Source organism: Perognathus longimembris, chromosome 2 (genome assembly GCF_023159225.1).
Source record: "Perognathus longimembris pacificus isolate PPM17 chromosome 2, ASM2315922v1, whole genome shotgun sequence".
NCBI classification, from domain to species: domain Eukaryota; kingdom Metazoa; phylum Chordata; class Mammalia; order Rodentia; family Heteromyidae; genus Perognathus; species Perognathus longimembris.
Window position 1 is genome coordinate 38,884,123 of NC_063162.1, and position 18,113 is coordinate 38,902,235.

At 41.3% G+C, this 18,113-nt stretch overlaps 1 protein-coding gene across 9 annotated transcripts in view; it reads right to left on the reverse strand.

Moving 5' to 3' along the window:
* Rhobtb1 (Rho related BTB domain containing 1) overlaps nt 1-18,113 on the reverse strand; it is a 122,025-nt gene that overhangs the window by 54,208 nt on the left and 49,704 nt on the right. For 6 of the 9 annotated variants that reach the window (XM_048338845.1, XM_048338846.1, XM_048338844.1 and 3 more), the window contains exon 3: nt 6,378-6,428. The gene's annotated coding sequence lies outside the window, so the exon portion shown is untranslated. Of the gene's footprint in view, nt 1-6,377; nt 6,429-8,463; nt 8,677-9,162; nt 9,182-9,213; nt 9,295-18,113 lie in introns of those variants that run through there. The other 3 variants (XM_048338843.1, XM_048338847.1, XM_048338842.1) reach the window with 3 other exon arrangements.

Here is an 18,113-nt window from a genome sequence, read left to right on the forward strand (position 1 = left end):
GCACATAAGCATCTACATTCCTTCCATGTTTAAGATTCCATGACTCTCTGTTATGGCTTAAGAAACAAGCAAACAAAATAAGGCGAGAGTCTTACCAGCACCTTTATGGAATGAGCTTTGGCATAAGATCAGTAACAATTCTACTTTGAAACTTCAGTAACTCACAGGGTCATCAGCAGTAGAGCTGACATCAGTCAGGCACTTGTGAGAAACCCATAATCTTAGACTCCACCTCACAAGTCCTGAAACAGTATCTAGCTTTTAACAAGATACTCATGCTTGCTCCTGTGCATTAATACGGTTTGTGCTTTTCTTGGTAAAAACTGAAACCAAGCTAAGAACCAATCCAAAATTAGTAATAAGGTTAAGGATAATCTTGGACAGGTGCCATTGGCTCATTCCAGCAATGCTATCAGGACGCTGAGATGTAAGGATGAAGGTTGGAAGCCAGCCTGTGCAGACAAAGCCAAGAGACTCTTATCTCCAATTATCTAGCCAAAAAGCTAGAAGTGGAAGTATGGCTCATGGAGTATAGTGCCAGCCTTGAGTGGAGTGGGGAGAAAAAAGATTTGAGACAATCTAACAATTGGTCATTTCTAAGCAGCCTTCATAGCTCCAGAAATATACCTACTTACTAACTAGATATTTGCCAAATGTTATAAAAGAAAGTAGCTGTGCTACTAGGGAAATTTAAGTCTATTTGATGCCACCTGAGTGTTAATAATTATAATAAAGAAACAGGTACAACTAGGAGCAAAAACCACACCAGTATCTTTCCCCCATCTGTGATGAATAGGATATACTGCCAAAGACTTGCTTCCAAAAGGCCCAAAGCACAGCAGCAAGTGCCACAAGACCTAGAGTGATAGCTGGGGAAAGGAGTGTGATGAAATGCTTCCCAGAGGTGCAATTTAGGCCAGGCTAGCTATAAAATGCTGAGGGTGAAGGGGGAAATGGTGGTGTTTATGCTGTTCCCATCAATGCCTATGTCAGCAACACATACTGAAGAGAAGAGACAGCAGACCCTAGCAGGCGGCACTAGGTTCAAATAAAGGCAGAGACATATCATGTGCTTCAAAATTGAAAGCCAGAGTTTTCTACTAGCAATAACATTCTCTGGAAATATTTCTTGGTTATTTGACTGGAGATATAATAGCCCCTTCAAGATGCAAAGGTCTATGTGAAGAACATATTAGAAGCCTAAAGAGTGTCTGAAAGGAAATGAGAGACACAAATCTTTGAGGGGAGCATGTTATTAGTTTGTGGTCGAAACTAAAGCAATAAAAGAATCCAAGTAAACTTTGCCACTCTTGAATGCGAGTGAATCAAATGGAATTGTGAGTGGGTTGATGGTGCCCAGAGAGATTACTGGACTGATTTTTCTCAAGAAAAAGATTACTACACCCATGCTTGGAATATCAGAACTCAATGCCAGTGAATTTAACAGGAAATGAATGTGACTACTCAACTATGTTACAACTTTTCCTTCTGGGATACTCTAATAAAAGAACTAACTTTATTTCATACCTACTAAGCGCTTTGCATGTTAGATTTCACACCAGCTTCATAATGCTCTGTGGGAGGTAACACCTTCTTCATTGCAGGTAAGGTATAATTTAAAGAAGTACTCTCTCCAAAACACATAGCTAATAGAAATACAGAGTTCAGCCAAAATGTCAAAGGAGAGGTGGTGAATATGACCAAAGAACTTTTTTATGCAAGTATGAAAATAGAATCTTGAAACCTCCTAAAATTGTGAAAAAGTTGGTGGGGGAGATAAAGGAATAGAATGGTGAGTTTGATCAAAGCACATTATATACATGTGTGGATATTTCACAATGGAACCTCTGTATAAGAAATATGTGCCAGTTGAAAACAAAACGTTGAACAACAACAAAACAACATTAAAAAGGGATCAGTCAACTGAGAGCACTTGGAAAGGATCAGAGTATAAGCTGTTCTGTTTTGCAGAAGAGAAAGGCCTGCTCTGTGATCACCCATTTGAAGATAAGGACGGTTTCTCCTAGCACCACCCTATCTCCATCCTGCTGGAATCTTCTTATCATCCCTTTCTGGATGTGCCTTAGGTTTCAAGTGTATTTTGGACTTGCTTACTTGTAATTGTGGCTATGTCGTAGGGTTCAGACAATTTGGCAATTTCAGGCTGTGTTATGTAATGGAATGGAGCCTGGGCTGGCTCCAGTTCAGATGCCACTTATTAACCATGAACATGATCAAGTTACATCACCCCTCTGGGTGCCAGGCTTTTGGCATCTGCTTGTGACTGAACCAAGTACCCCAAAAAATGTCCTGGCTCCAAGATTCAAGTCTTGTCAACTCAACTGTTTAAGATTGTGACTTCCATCAAATATATTAGAAATAACTTCTGATGGCTTAGCAATTTGTTTAAACAAGACTGCTAGTTCATGTATATAAATACATATATATATATATATTTAAGCACATATGTATGTGTTATGTAGTTATAAATATGTACTAACTCCAACACTCTGCTATCTGCAAGTGTAACCTGTAATAAAATGGTTTAAAGTGTTTTGGGGTTTTTTTTTTGAACAAATATCTATTCAAGTTCTTAGATCTGGAGACAAATTCAAGATTTGTTTCCTCTTAACTCTTTAAGAGAACATCTTTGATTTCCTTTTTTTTTTTTTTGGCTTCTTTAAAATTAGAATTGAGAATGAATATGAGCTGTCATTTAGCAAAATGTCTGGCATCTAGTAGGAGCCTAAGTAGTCCTGGTTGTTTTTGTCACAGGGGTCCTTAGAGATGTGACCCTTTTGAATTGGAAAACAATTCAAAGAAGGTCCCTCCATAGAGGGATGGAGACTGAGGTCATAACCTCATTAATTTCAGGCATTTTTCTTCATTAACCTGTGTCTGTGCAATAAACAAACTCAGGGGCAAAGTGGAGATCTATTGGCTTCTCTCTCTCTCTCTCTCTCTCTCTCTCTCTCTCTCTGTCTCCCTCCCTCTGAAAATCTGGCTATTTTACCCTTTAGTGGATGAAACCAATAAGAGACACATGGACATATCTGATGGCTCAGCTGGAGGGAGCGGTGGAAGACAGGAGTGTTCCTGGACATCTAGAAAGAGACACTCTCCTGCTCATTTTTGGTTTTCAATGCCTTTATTGGTCCATATTCCTTCCTGTCTTATGTGCATGAGAAACAAAAGTGCCAGGAGGAGGAGGTGACTTCATTTATGAACTCAAAAAACAAATAACCAATACGTGAACAACCTGTGCATTGCAGTGACTGACTTTTGCCTGCCAAATTTCTTTTTGTCTCCCTTCTCTTTTCACCTCTCATCTTCTGCTCTTTACTTTCATACTCTTTTTAGGACTTGTTTTTCCTTCCATCTGCAAGTTTTGTTTTGGTGTTGTGAGGTTGGTGGAAAGACAGGACAAACACAAGGATTAGATTCAAATCACCTGCATGCTGTAAACCTAGCCATGCAAAGACAAAGGTGTTCATATCACGACATTCAACTACTTATTTTCTGAAAGATCAATAGGAAGACCCAAAAGTTTGCTGTTTACTATAAATGAACTTACCTAGCAAAATTTCAAATATTTCTAGCTGTTTTATATGACAAGTTCTTCACTTATTAACCAAGGCTCAAAAACTCAGTAAAATGATTGCCACCCAGAGATATCAAGCTAATCTCTCCCCTCCCCCTTCTGCTGGTTAGGTCCTGGACTCAGGGCCTAAGTACTGTCCCTGAGCTTTGTTGTTCAATGCTAGTACTCTACCACTTGGAGCCACAGCTCTACTTTTGGCTTTTTGCTGGTTAATTGGAGATAAAAGTTGCATGGACTTTTCCTGCTTGTCTGGCTTTGCAGGCATGAGCTACCAGTGCCCAGCTAATTCTAAGATTTCTTCTTGTGAGTTAGAGTATAACTTGAAATAAATTACAGATTTATAGTCACTATATTGATATTTCATGACATAACATTTATCACAACTGTGTATCATTTGATGTTAAGAGTCTGCTCTGTAATGAGATCTTCCTAATAAAAACAATGCTTCTATAGAGTATAATCTATTTTTTAATGATCCTGTATATAACATCTTTTACAGGATAAAGTTCCATCAGAACAGTATATAACAGGGGCTGGGGATATGGCCTAGTGGCAAGAGTGCCTGCCTCATATACATGAGGCCCTGGGTTCGATTCCCCAGCACCACATATACAGAAAATGGCCAGAAGTGGCGCTGTGGCTCAAGTGGCAGAGTGCTAGCCTTGAGCAAAAAAGAAGCCAGGGACAGTGCTCAGGCCCTGAGTCCAAGGCCCAGGACTGGCAAAAAAATAAAAAATAAATTAAAAAAAAAAAAAGAACAGTATATAACAATCTTTTAAAAATACCTATAGACTATACTTAGGCTTTCAGAACTATTTAGTTTTAAGTGGTGAACCAATATGTTAAAAAGGTAATTTTTTTAATCTTAAAAGTGATGTTCCTTAGTAATTTGATTTTTATTCTACTATTACTTTTACTTATTTTTATTATTTTATGTTTTATTATTTTTAACACTTCCTAAGAAGTATTAATGACTGTTATAATTTATTCTACAAAAATGAAATAAAAAGGAGCAAGGAGGGAGGTAGGGTAAGAAAAGATGCCAAGTCAGGCACAAAGTAAAAATTACCTTTAGCTTTTGGGTAGTGGTGATTTTTCAGAACTTTGGTTAGGCATTTTTCTACTATATTACCAAATTTATTTAAGGAGTACCTTTCAAATTGAGGTTCCTGAAGGGATCCAGTTTTTTAGGCATTATGCCAAATTATAATGCTTTCTCAAGGATGCTGGGTGGACACAAAGAGCCCACAAGTTTATTGAAATACTTTTCAAGCAATGTATCTTTGAACTTGAGTAATTTAGTGATTCTAGATAACAACATGACCTTTCCCTATTGAGGTGAAATCCTATATTCCTTCTTTTCCCAAACTCTCATTCACTTTACCTATCCAGACAAAAGGCATACTTGGAATTTTTTCCCATGAATATAGTGAGTTGCAATGTAATCCAGTCAAATGGAAAATGCAGAACTTTTAATGCATGTGACATTGACTCTGACTTCAGCCCTTTAGCATGAACCATTTTGATTTATTCTCTAATGGGTTGCATGTACTGTTCAGTACTATATGAGCTGCAATAAACTGGCTTCTTTTTGCTCAAGGCTAGCACTCTGCCACTTGAGCCACAGCGCCACTTCTGGCTGTTTTCTATATATGTGGTGCTGGGGAGTTGAACCCAGGGCTTTATGCATGTGAGGCAAGCACTCTTGCCACTAGGCCATATTCCCAGCCCGCTTTTTTTTTTTTTTTTTGTAGTGCTGAGATCCGAACTCAGGGCCTGACAATTGCTAGGCAAGTACTCTTTCACTGAGTTAAATCCTCAACCCTAACAAGTTATTGTAAGTCACTCAACCATTCTTGGCTTCAATTTCCCCGTTGAAATAGAATTTTCAAGTAGGAATTTATTATGTCTTAAATTAAGACAGAATTATTATTTTTTCTTGTGATACTGGGTTATTGAACTCAGAGCGTCATGCTTGCTATATAGTCACCCTCTCACTTCAGCCATGCCACCCATCTCAAGTCAAGACAGATTTTAAAAATATCCTATTTGTGCCATTCGAAATAAAAATGGAACAAATGATCTGAGGCCCTCTGAATTTTCAACTCTTCACCTGTAGTTGGAGAATCAAGAGAGTGATTTCATCTTATAGGCACACATATATACATGTATATATGCATGTGCATATATACATTTATATTCCACATATACATACACATACATCTGAATATTTTTGTATTCATTGTGCCTCATTTTACTATATATTCTTTCTCTCTCCACATATGTGTATATACATATATAAAGCCCTGAGTTATTTATATACATATGCATGTATATTGCAGAATGAATATATACATGGACAGGATGCAGGATGCAGCACAGTATACTGACTTTGATTCATGCTCAGCAAATGTCACCCATCACCTATCAATGTTCTCCCAGCTCTAGAGACTAAGATTAGGAAAGAAGTAAAACATCAGAGTCCTCTACTGTCAGGTACCTACTTGACTCCCCCCCCAAAAAAAACAAGAAAAATGTCATAGAAAGAAAAATGTTATAGAAAACAATGCTCATTTTGGTATCACTGTGCTCATAAGAGAACATAGAAAACTTTTTCACAGTCAGTGAGCTTTAATGTTTATGTAATTCAGTATAAAAATGACACAAGTGAATGCCTTTTAAGACAAATGACTGAGAAAGCCATTCTGCAACACATTCTCAGAAACAGACTCAGAATGTCACCAATCTGTGGTCAGAGGTTTGCAGAGACACTGACCTGACTCACTGGAAGTGAAGAACAGAATACACTGCCCACAGCTGGATTCACCTAAATAGAAGGAGAAAGACTTGATAAATCATACTGCCTGCCAGGAGCATATGGGCAGTCACTAAAAATTTTCAGTCTCATTTTCCCCCCCACCCCCACAAGAAGAGGAAGAGTCTGTTTTAATTTTTCTATGCATCATGTTAAGAGTATAATTTCATGGAATCAAATACATCCTGAAAAAGGTTCATACTTTGAAGCATTTGTGAGAAAATATTTTTGCGCATAACCCCACGCTTGCCCTCCAAAAATAGAAAATAGGAAAAATCACCTGATGGTTGAGATGTGAAAATGTTATCAGCATTTCACAACACAAGTGCTATTTCTACAAAATGGCACTTTTCAGAGAATATAACTCAACCAAAACAATGATTGGTTTTCCTATCATATTTCAACTATTAATACATGGTATTATTGAAGCAGCAAGCGCAAACTGTCATATATATGCTTCCATTTCCTCCTCTGTGATCACATACAACTCCATTTCCATCAAATCTGTACTATTTTTCAAAATCTTCCTCAATGGAATCAACTGGATGTTTCTCCAAATAGGATTCAGCGATCTCAGAGAAAAGTTTGTTCAGCACAGTAATTTACTACTCACTCTACCTGTGGAGCGGTATGCAGATGCTATTTATACTGAAAAGAGCCTGTGTTTATTTTCTAACAACTGCCTACTTGCTTAGGCATCTGAAAGGTTATTCGGAATGAAATACAGTCCCAAATTTTGAGCTGAGAGTTTGTATACAAACTTATCAGCTGACTTTGTCTTTTCTCTCTCCTGACAGCAAAAGGTCCTCTGCAAAGACGAAAACCACTAACTTGGCCCTGTGTTTTGCAGTTTCGGATATGTTTCTTGTAAAATATGCAGCCCAGTCCTGGTTGGGGTGTGTGAGAAGCTCCAAGCAATCAAACCACTAGCTGAGCGTCTGGCTGTGGTTCAACCAGACTCTCTGAACAGCACAGGTTGGGGTAAGTTCAGAGTCAGGGCGACTCTTCTGGTCTTCCTTTCCTAGAATCGGCTAGATCTGGGTGGCTGGGTGCAGGTATCATCATTCTTCATGCCGTTTTCCCCACCCAGCAAATGTGTTCAGTCAGCTCCAGGGGCACAGCTTGTGTGCTGAGGTACTAAGCCAAGTCAAAACCCTGCGCTTGGCACTCCCTTCTAACTTTCTGGCTTGTCCAAGTCTAAATATTGACATTGCTCCTCCGTGGAGATGTTTGATACTGCCGGGGATGGAAACGGCACAGCGAAGAGTAGGATCTAATGATCGACTTTTCCATAGTTATACCTTCCCTCCACTTCTTTTTTTTGGGGGGGGGGAGGGGGAAGTGGAGGTTGAAGGTTGGATTCACTTCTTTGCACAAATTCAAATCTCTTTTCGTCCCCACCTCCCATGCCCCAAAGCTGGGCACAAGGACACAAGTTAAGGTGCATGCAAGCCCCTCGTGGCAGCTGCTACTGTTGTCATAGCAACTCACAACAGACTCCGGAGAGTCGGGGGGAGGGGAGGGGGAGGGGAGGAGGGTCCACAGTGCAACAGTGGGCGGGCTAATAAACTCCCAGTGGGGGTGCGAGCTATAAAGTGGAGGATATATCCCCACTTTCGGGTCTTCACGATTTCCACCACTGTCCTTTGAAGATAAAGAACCTTCTGGTGGGCGCGGCACCACCCCCTCCCAGGGGCAGCCAGCCTGCTCGGGGTGGGGGGGCGGTGGTGGAATGCCTGCTGTACGTTTGTTCAGCTCCAACTTAGGGGTGCGGCTGGGCGGGCGCTCCTAGAAATCTTTCTGCTTGTCTCTGAGGTGAGGGCTATCCCCCTCCCCTGGGCTCCTGGAGAGGTGAGGGGTACCCCTACAGTGATCGCCCTGGGGCGCTGTGGCTGCTTGGCACAGCCGGGGGTCCCCACATGCCCACCCGCGGGTGGGAGGTGAGGGTGAGGGGTGGGGACCAGGGCGGGTGGGGGAGGGGGCTCCGCGGCGGCCGCCCGCTCGGAGAAGTTTCACAGCCCTAGAGCACTCACGACACAGAACCTACCCTGAAGCCGAGTGAGAAGCGAGCTCTCTCCGCCTTCAAGGGGCCGGGAGGGGGGCGGGGGCCCCCCGCCACTCAGCAGCAGCCAGGACTGCGCGCGGTCGCGGGTGTGCGGGGCCCCCGTGTGCGGCGCGCCGCCCGCCGCCCAACTTTGCACAAAGGCAGCATGGCACTGCCTCGCCTGCAGGCTGGCCTCGCCGGGTCCCCGTGCCGCTGCGCTTCCCCGGCCGGGGCGCACGCGAAGTGCTCCCCCCGCCCCCCCAGCTTCCCTGCCCGCCTTCCCCTCCCTTCCCCTGCCCTCCGGCCAGCCCCCACCCCGCTCCCAGGCGGGGCAGCCGGGGCGGAACCCAGCAGCCGGCCTCCGAGCTCCGACGCGGTGGCGGCGGCCGCCGATCGCAACTGTGACGTTAGCAGCCTCGGCGGCTATTTATATCCACACGATTGGGTTTCATTCATGAAACCGGGGCCTGGTGTCTGTGCTCGGGGACGCGAGTGGCAAAGGTGCCTGCGCTTTACGCAGAGCCCAGGCGCCCCCCCCCCCCACTCCCCACCCGGGGCGGGTGGTCCCGGACGCACATGCGCAGAGCTTGGGGAGACCCCGGCCCTTCTACTAAGCGGCCTCTCCGGGGGGGAGAGGGAGGGTCTGAGCCACCTGTGCCCCCCCATCCCCCGTTACCCACCATCCCACCCGTTTCTCCGTACATCGGCTGGCCCTTTGTCCCAGCTTCTGGAAAAGTAAGTTGGGCCACTAACCGGCTGGGCAGCATGGTTTTCTTTCCCCTAGGAACTGACCGGCCGCGGACTCCGAGGGAGGACATTGGCTTTTGTTTCAAAACCCGAGCCCAGCTGCTGACTAAGGGCTGCGTTAGCCCAGCCTCCTCCTCCCCCCGGGCGGCTGCACGTGCTGGCCGGCTCCCCCCACCCCTCTCGGTTACCTTCCCACATCCACGGGGCTTCTAGGTTCCCCCCGCCCCCCAGGAGGGAAGGGGACGTGAAGGACACACCCCTGCCCGCCCCCTGTCCCAGTAAAGAGGCTATTGCCAACCTCCTGCAAATTGCCAGGGGAAGAGGTGCAACGGACTCCTGCCTGGCCTTTCTCAGGAATTCGTGGAAGCTCTAGACAACCCGCCCTCCCTCCCTCAAGGCAACTCTCCCCACTCCTCCAGGCTCTGGATCTGGGCGCTCTGGAGAGCAGAACCCCAAGGATTTTTTTCATGCTCTCCTTGTAACCAATGCTCATGGAATGACTCCAGGAGGGCACAGCCTGCTAAGCTCCAAGAGGAGGTGCCAGTGAGCACAACCAATATGGTCCCTGCCCTCAGGGGGCTTTCAGTTCCACCTGCTTTCTGCCTTCATCCTCTTCCCAATGAGGTGAAGGCGTTCCTGTGTTTGGTTAATTGAAGGGAATGAATTATTTCATGAGCATTAGTTTGCGGGGCTGGGTACCAAGAGCTGGAGCCACGAAAAGCCAACAGGTTTCACAGGCTCCAAGCTGGTGGCAGGTCAGCTATTTCTGAGACACAGAAAGGTTGGGGAAAAGAGAGTCATACTTTACTGTGTGATTCTCTCTTTCCCTCAGTCCCTTCCCCTCCCCCTGGGAATCCATGTTTAGTTTCCTAACTGGATGTCTATTCCCTATGAGGATTTCTAGATGAATTTCGATAGGCCACATATTTCTGCCGCTCTCTTTTTCCATAGTTTACACTATCTTCTTTGGAGGCAGCAACGGCCTGCCTGGTGCCCTCTGGACCCCTCTAGAAACTCGTAAAACACAGAGAAAATGTTTCTTCACAAAAGATATCACGGACAATCTGCTTCCTTTAAGCCATCCTCTTTACTGTTTCCAGAAGGGAGTTATCAAGGAAACAAATCTTTCGTACCAGGAAAAGTTAAGTACAGGTGTCAGCTCTAAGAACTGTAAGATGGATAAGATACTTGAGGGTGTGATCATTCATTTGGCACAAAACTCACTTCCCCTAGTCTATTTAAAAATAACTCCTCTTTGAAGGGTTTAATCAATATGCATTCTTTTCTGGAACATCTTCCCCCTCCCCCCAGGGAAAAGTTAATTAATCCTGTTTGCTGTGAGCAATCAGACCTCTTTATCCCAAGCTATTTCTTTTCACACTGCCCTGGGAGCTACAAAATGAGAATCAACCTGTATTATGGCCTTTATATATGGCAGTCACACGACTAGGTAGCTTAAATCACATTTTTCTTATTTGGTTGCCACAGCTGCAGTTATTATTGGAACCATTTTACAGATGAAGCAACAGAGACAAAGAAAAATGGATTTTCTCATGTTGACAGTTGCATTCTTTTAGATCTGGGTCACCAGTGCAAATGTCTTATTTTATCATTAACTTACTTTGTAACATCCTTCCCTCCCTCATTTCCTTCAATTTACTCAATTATAGTTAAGTGACACACTTCTCTTAAGCAACAAGCCAGTCCTGAGAACAGGAGTGACCCCATTGGACAGGCTTACTTTTCAGATACTGCCTGTCCCAGGAATTCTGACACACACAGGCTTCCAAAAGTCACTAACAAAGAGAAAATAGAACAGCTGCTCAGAATTACTATACCTCTCTGGATGCCTAAATCTGAAGGGAAACGGATGGGAAGAACATAGGAGAAAATTACCATCAACAGTAATTCAGATATGGGAGAGAAAGAGAATGGTTTTAGGAATGCCTTCCAAGCAAGGGCAATGGGTTGAGGAAGATATGGCCCCAGTGGTGCCAGGCAATCCCATTCAAGTATAACCCTCCCCCTCCTGTTCTGGAAAAATTGGATTAAACACAGCAAGTTGCACAGATACAATAGCCATCAGGAAAGGAAAGAAAAGGATCAATAACAAATAACTTGCATAATCGCTGCCATGAGCCTATCTGTTTTGATTACCACTAAAGTATATACCTTTTCGTACAAAAACCATTTACTTGTTAATAAAAATCAATACACTTAATACCATTCACTTTAAATAAACATAAAAACATACCTCAGTGGAATTAAGTCTACATTTTGTCTTTAAATATTTTCATATGTGTATTATACAAACCATTTTAAACATTTTATTAACTATGATAATACTTTACTGAAACCATTGGATTAAAAGAATCCCATAACCTGCATACAGAACTGTCAGACAGTCACAATAGAATCCTGTCTTGTTACGGCTTTTGAGAAGGAATACCTAGGAAGGCAACTAGGGAGTCCTTGATGAAACAAACTATTTTTCAGCTTCTCTGAACCTTTTACAATCCCACCTGGAAAGTGTAAGTCATCTATATGTATTTGGTACTACCAGTATGTTAGACAGCAATCGTCGATCATCCATCCATCCATCCATTCACTCATTGTGTGCCTCTACCAGGGCTTGAACTCAGGCCCTGGTGATATTTCTGGGCATTTTTTTTTTTTGCTTTTGGCTGTTGCTCTACCACTTGAGCTCCACTCATAGTTTTCCTGCTGATTCACTGGAGACAAGTGTTTCAGACTTCATGGATGCAAAGCAAGCACTCTACAACTAAGCCATATTCCCTGGGTTCGATTGCTCAGCACCACAAATATATTTTTTTTAAAGCCAGAAGTGGCGTTGTGGCTCAAGTGGTAGAGTGCTAGCTTTGAGCCAAAAGAAGCTATGGACAGTGCTCAGGCCCTGAGTTCAAGGCCCAAGTCTGGCAAAAAATAATAAAAAAAAGAATCTCATACTTTCTTGCCCTGGCTTGGGTTCTCAAATCTCAGTTACTTAAGTAGCTAAGCAGCAAGATCACTGGTGCCTGGCTCATTGTGATTTTAATTTGCATTGCCCTATTGACTAATGACATCTAATGCCATTTCATGGGCTTATTAATCAACTCATTCACCTTTTTTATTGGCTGAATATATAGTTTTTATTTTGCCAGTACCAGGGCTTGAACTCAGGGCCTAGGCATTGTCCCTGAGCTTCTTTTGCTCAAGGCTAATACTGTAGCACTTGAGCCACAGAGCCACTTCCGATTTTTTCTGTTTATGTTGTACCAAGGAACCGAACCCAAGGGCTTCATGCGTGCTAGGCAAACAATCTACCACTAAACCACTTTCCCAGCCCTGAAATATTTTTTTCATGTCTTTAGACGACTTTATAGTTGGGATTGTCTTTACTGTAGTTTCCAGATTTTTCTGACATATTTAGGGGAAGGGGATGAGGAGGGGGAATTACTACTTTCAAATTGCAAACAAAATTAAGTATGAGAGTCCCAAGGTAATACTTATTTCAACTCAATTATTATTATTCAACATTTTCTTAACCTTGTTCTGTATTTTTACATCCAGCAATTTTATGGAGAATATTCTTGAGTCATTACTTACGTAAAACTCGAGACAATCATTTCTGACTTTGTGTTAAGTCTACATTTCCATGGTCAGTAACCGACATTGGGGCTCTGGTCCCATGGAGATGAGGCCTGGCCTTTGCGCAGGCGCAGATGCCTTCCCTTGTCTCCGCCCCCTTGCGGAATGGCTTGTACCAAGGCAGCCTAACCTAAAGGGAACTCCATCCCTTTGAGTGAGATACAGTATTCAGTGACTCTACTTATTCTGTGGAAGCTATTATCCTGGATGAATTCCAGCAGTTACACAGAAATTTCACGAACAAGAAAGCTCAGGGTTTTGAATATGTGTAAGGAAAAAAAGTGTGTATATGTATATCTGTGTGACTGTATGTGTATGCATGTTTCTATATGTACTTATGCATGCACACATATATGTAGGTATATATTCATGTCCCTAACCCATTTTAGAGCATAGATGTGTTTGATCTGTTGAAAAACATCTATCGGTCAGTGAGATAAGCAGTGCATGTTTTCTCTCATATGTGGGAACTAGATCTAAAATATATCAGGACATAACAAATTATACAGATCTCTAGACATTCACACACAGTGAGATGAAAAGAGGATACTCTTAGGACAGGAATATAAAGGCACAATGCCCATGTGCATCTGATCAAGAAAATACGATTCATCAAAATGAACTCCTGAACTTGGAAACAAGAGGGTTTTTTTTTGTTTTTGTTTTTGCTGTTTTTATTTTCTTTTTGTCCTGTTTGTTCATTTATCTGTCTTTGGGAGTGCAAGAGGAGGCACAGAAACAGAGGGACAAAGGATAAACAAATGCAGCAATGGTAGTGAACACTATGTTGAAAATGAACTATACAACTTGTGGGTGGTGAGGGGAGGGAAAAACTGGGAGAGAGCAAAGGAAGGGATGACATTATCCAAAAAGGAATGTACTGTTTTCCCGACTTATGTATCTGTAAACCCTTTATAGATCAACTTTATAATAACAATAAAAGTTTTTAATAGAAAAAAATCAGCTACTGGAATGGATTTGTCCACCACAGCTTTTGTAACAGCCAGCAACTTTGTGGTACTCAAAGACAAAGTGGCTGGTGATATGCTGCTTGCATTCTAGCTTTGGAAAAATCCGGTTCTGGATTTGAGAGCAGAATAAGGGTGGGCACTAGATTTAAGTAGCAGTTTCCTGACAATTTCCCTTTATGAATTGAGATGGAGGCTAGTTTTCTAGAAACCCTTTGAACAATTGGCTGGCTGGGCTGTGACTAGTAAAGTGGGGACAAATAAACATGATTCCTTTTGGGGGCTCTTCAGTAATGTAAATATTGATGGGGCAGAGCAGAAAATGATCTTCTGAAATGTTTATCAGAAACATGTTACCAGAACAGGAAGGCCTCTACCCCTGGCCAGGCTTAGCAGGGAAAAGGTCCAGCCTAACATCCCATATGGGAGGCCGTTTCCCTAATGCTTGAGTTGTCAGTAAGTCAACAATATGGAATAAGTTACTGTTACTACCCTTTCTGTTCCAAGTACCATAGCCGACTGTGCACAAAATCAGGTCTTGCACATCTATCACTTATGTAAAGATGGAAACTCTCTGGTGTGAGTGATCCAGCCATGTGAGATCTGCTTAATAAAAATTTGTCACAAATGTTAATCAAACCAGCTCTGGAAATCTCCCAAGCTCCTCTTCTCTGCTTGCTCTTCTTGGGAACATCAGAGCTAGTTTTGGTTTGGGGAATTCATTGAGAACCATGTACTTTCTTTGAAAAGTAAAGGTGGACTTGGGCTTGTATTCCAGTGTGTATCACTGTTGGTCCTGCTGTAATTTTTGAGATAAGCATATATATATATTTATTTTTCTTTTTAAAACAATTTTTTATTAGCATATATTAGTTGTACAAAGGAGATTTCATTGTGAATTTCAAGATACATGCATCAATGTAACTTTATTCCCTCTATCACTCTCATTCTTATTTCAACAGATATTATTGTTCTATTTTCATACTTGCAAATCACCACCATATTCACCCTCATTCACCTCTCCATTCACTCTTCCCCCTTGTATGAATTTATGATGTGCACTTTCTTGAAGCATACTTTGAGACGTTGTTATCAATACTCAGTGGCATTTAAGACCAATTGGACCTGAGTTTGCATTTTAACTTTGCTATTTGAGTAGTACAGTAGTCTCTCATGAACCAAAGACTCCTTTTGAGACTATTTACCTCACAGGGGTGAAATGTGTAATAGCATATTTCACAAGATGATCATATTTTCAATGAATCATTTTGGAAAAAATTGTAAGTGAATACTCGGGCTAACCTGGTAGATCTAAATTTGGAATTCCCATGATTACTCATTTAAAGGTAGAACTATTAGAGACAACATTTTTATTGCTAGTGTTTTGAAGGCAAAACAGTTTTTACATGGCAGTTCCTGTTTTACTTGGCACCAATGAATCAATGCTATGTGCTAAAAATAGACAAAATGTACCCTTTATGTAACATGTTAAACTGTGTAAACTGCCATACTGTTCTGTATGGATCCATTCATTAGGCTTTCTGCCGGAATAGGATATTTGGCAAAAAATGTGATTTTGCAAGCTCAGCAATTCTCACTCCATTCCTCTTCCTGTCAAAAATCTCTTCTACCAGAATGGTGTTTCAGTGGTCTAGTTCAGCAGGCAGTAAAGGAGAGAGCAAATAGCCTTTATGGTCATCTGTCTAGTTTTTCTCAGGTATGGCATTATAGATTGGAAAATATGAGTGTTATAACTCTAGACAGAAGAAAAGCATAATAGCTTTGGCTTTTAAAAAGTAATAATTCTTCACCAGAAAAGAATAAACATGATCTCTTTTGGACATGGACATTTATTTCGCACGTGGACTGATATTAATATTCATTCTTAAAATTACAAAAAGTGCTAATGATAGATTTTACCACTGTCTCATTAGAAATTACATTTATTTGTCATAGCAGGCTTCAAGTTGTCTTATTTATTTCATATAATAGTGCTTCTCTCACTAAACAAGTAAGATAACAGTAACAAAAGTCTAAACATTAAAGTGAGAAAAAGGAAAGAGAAAGAAAGTGGATTTGTATTTTACCTGTAAACCTATTATTTTTGGCTATACATGAATTCTATGCTGGGTTCTTAAGCCTTGTACTTCAACATTTCATATATTCGATAGAGGCAGGAATAGTGAATACGTTTGTAGAAAGTTGTTGAGGATTAAATGAAATGTCTGTGGAAAATGTCTGGCAGAGTGTAAACTTCCAAAGTTGTGAATAAAGGCTTGTTTGCAGTCATTTACAACTGTTGTGAGGCCCAGGTTATCATTTGATTTGGGAATAGCAAAGACTAATTATATAGGAGCTATAATCTTTGCACAATTCACTCACGCCCTACTCCCAGTACTGACAAAGCCATATAAATACATATGTTTATTTACAAACATGTGTGCAAATTTATATATAAACACACACACATATATCCTTTACAATTTCTGGAAGGTAGAAGTTAAGTATTTGAGTTCAGAGTTTCTTTTTTCTCTGCCACTGACTTGTAATGGCTATTCTCTCCCCTCATCTACAAAAAGGAGATATCCTGCAGGTACAAACATGCATAAAATAGGTGGGCTACAACTGTATACATACACATGCACACATACATACTTTATTTCAGAAAAGAATTCTAGCAATAACATGTATTCTCATTTCATTTTCCTGATTACTGAGCTTACTAAACACTTTTCATATGAGTCACTTAGCCTTTGTGATAGCCTTGAGGAGCATGACCCTCTGAAATGAAAAATGGGGAAATGATATTTTCCGGAGGATGGTTAGTAGTGAGGGAACCAGAATACTGACTATCCTAAAACTCTAAGACTGACCTTCTGACCAAGTGGAAGTACTCTTGAATAATTTAGTGTGTTGTATACTAAGATTTTAGGAACATCAGTGCTCTGGAAAGATGATAAACAGTCCATCTCTAGGGGAAAAAAAGCTTAATCATGAGACTTTTGAATTGGCAAAATTAGTCCATTTATAACAGTAAACACACAAAAGACCTGACTCCTTGCCTGGGACTCAAAAGCATCAGTTTCCATGAATACAACCTCAGGGGCTCTTCTTAACTCTGTAAATATTTAGGTTTACTTTAATGTATCACATGAACGATTAGCACTTGGTCAACTCCCATTTATGAACTCGTAGTTAAGTGCATCACATTTGGTTGACATAAGCAGTTAAGCACTCCTGGATCAACTTTGTGTCCCTCAGCTTGTAAACATAAGCCAGGGACTCGTGGGATCAAGGACAAAGTCTTACTTCCCTTCTCAACACCCATCTTCCAGGAGTCTAATGTTTCAACGAGAAGCCTGGAAATTTCAATGACTCTCTTCCCACAGTGCATTATGAACAGGCAAGCCCAGACTACACGGTTTTTACTACAGGGTAAGCATCCCTAGTTTGAAAAGACAAAGTACTCCAAACTGAAAATTCTGGAGTTCTGATATACTCTCACAAGTGGAAACTTCCTTAGCATGAAACTTCGTGCACAAAATTACTAAAAATGGGATACACCCAAGTTTGGGTATAAGGACCGTGAAACATAAATGAATTTCATGTTTACACTTGATCAAGTTCCTGACAACTCATATGTGTTTGCAAATATTCCAAACCTAACAAAAACAAGAAGCCAAAGGACTTCTATGCCAACACTTTGGATTTGGTAAATGAGAAAATGTTTCCATGACTCCTTAGTTGTAATGTTCTGTAACCCCTCATCCATACTGGCCGCCTATCTATATGACGTGATATTACTGCAGTTTTAAAGAGAAACCTTCCATTTATCCTATAGGAATCACTACCAACATTTATCACTCATATAAAAAAAACTTAAAGATCTAAAAAATCTTTAATCTAAGGATTAAAGATTACAAACAGATTTGGTGCTAGTGTGCAAGAATAATAATAAAGATTACCACATGAGTCTTCCATCTGTTGGAAAAACAAACTAATGTTTAATAAGAGCCTACTATATATTGGGTGAGGTCCTGAATGCTTTTATATTATGATGCTTCGCAATGACATTGGACAGGAGGTAACATGACAAATCCCATTTTATCAATCAGTAAGCCAAAGGTGAGAAAGGGAGGAAACTGATATTTATTAGATGAGATATTTATTAGTCTTTGACAAGGGCCCAGCATGGGTGGTTTGGGTGCTTGTGAGTGTTAAGCCCTCAGTGCCACCTATTTCAAAGAAACATAATTTGTGTGAAAAGACACAATGTAGTACTTAGTCCCT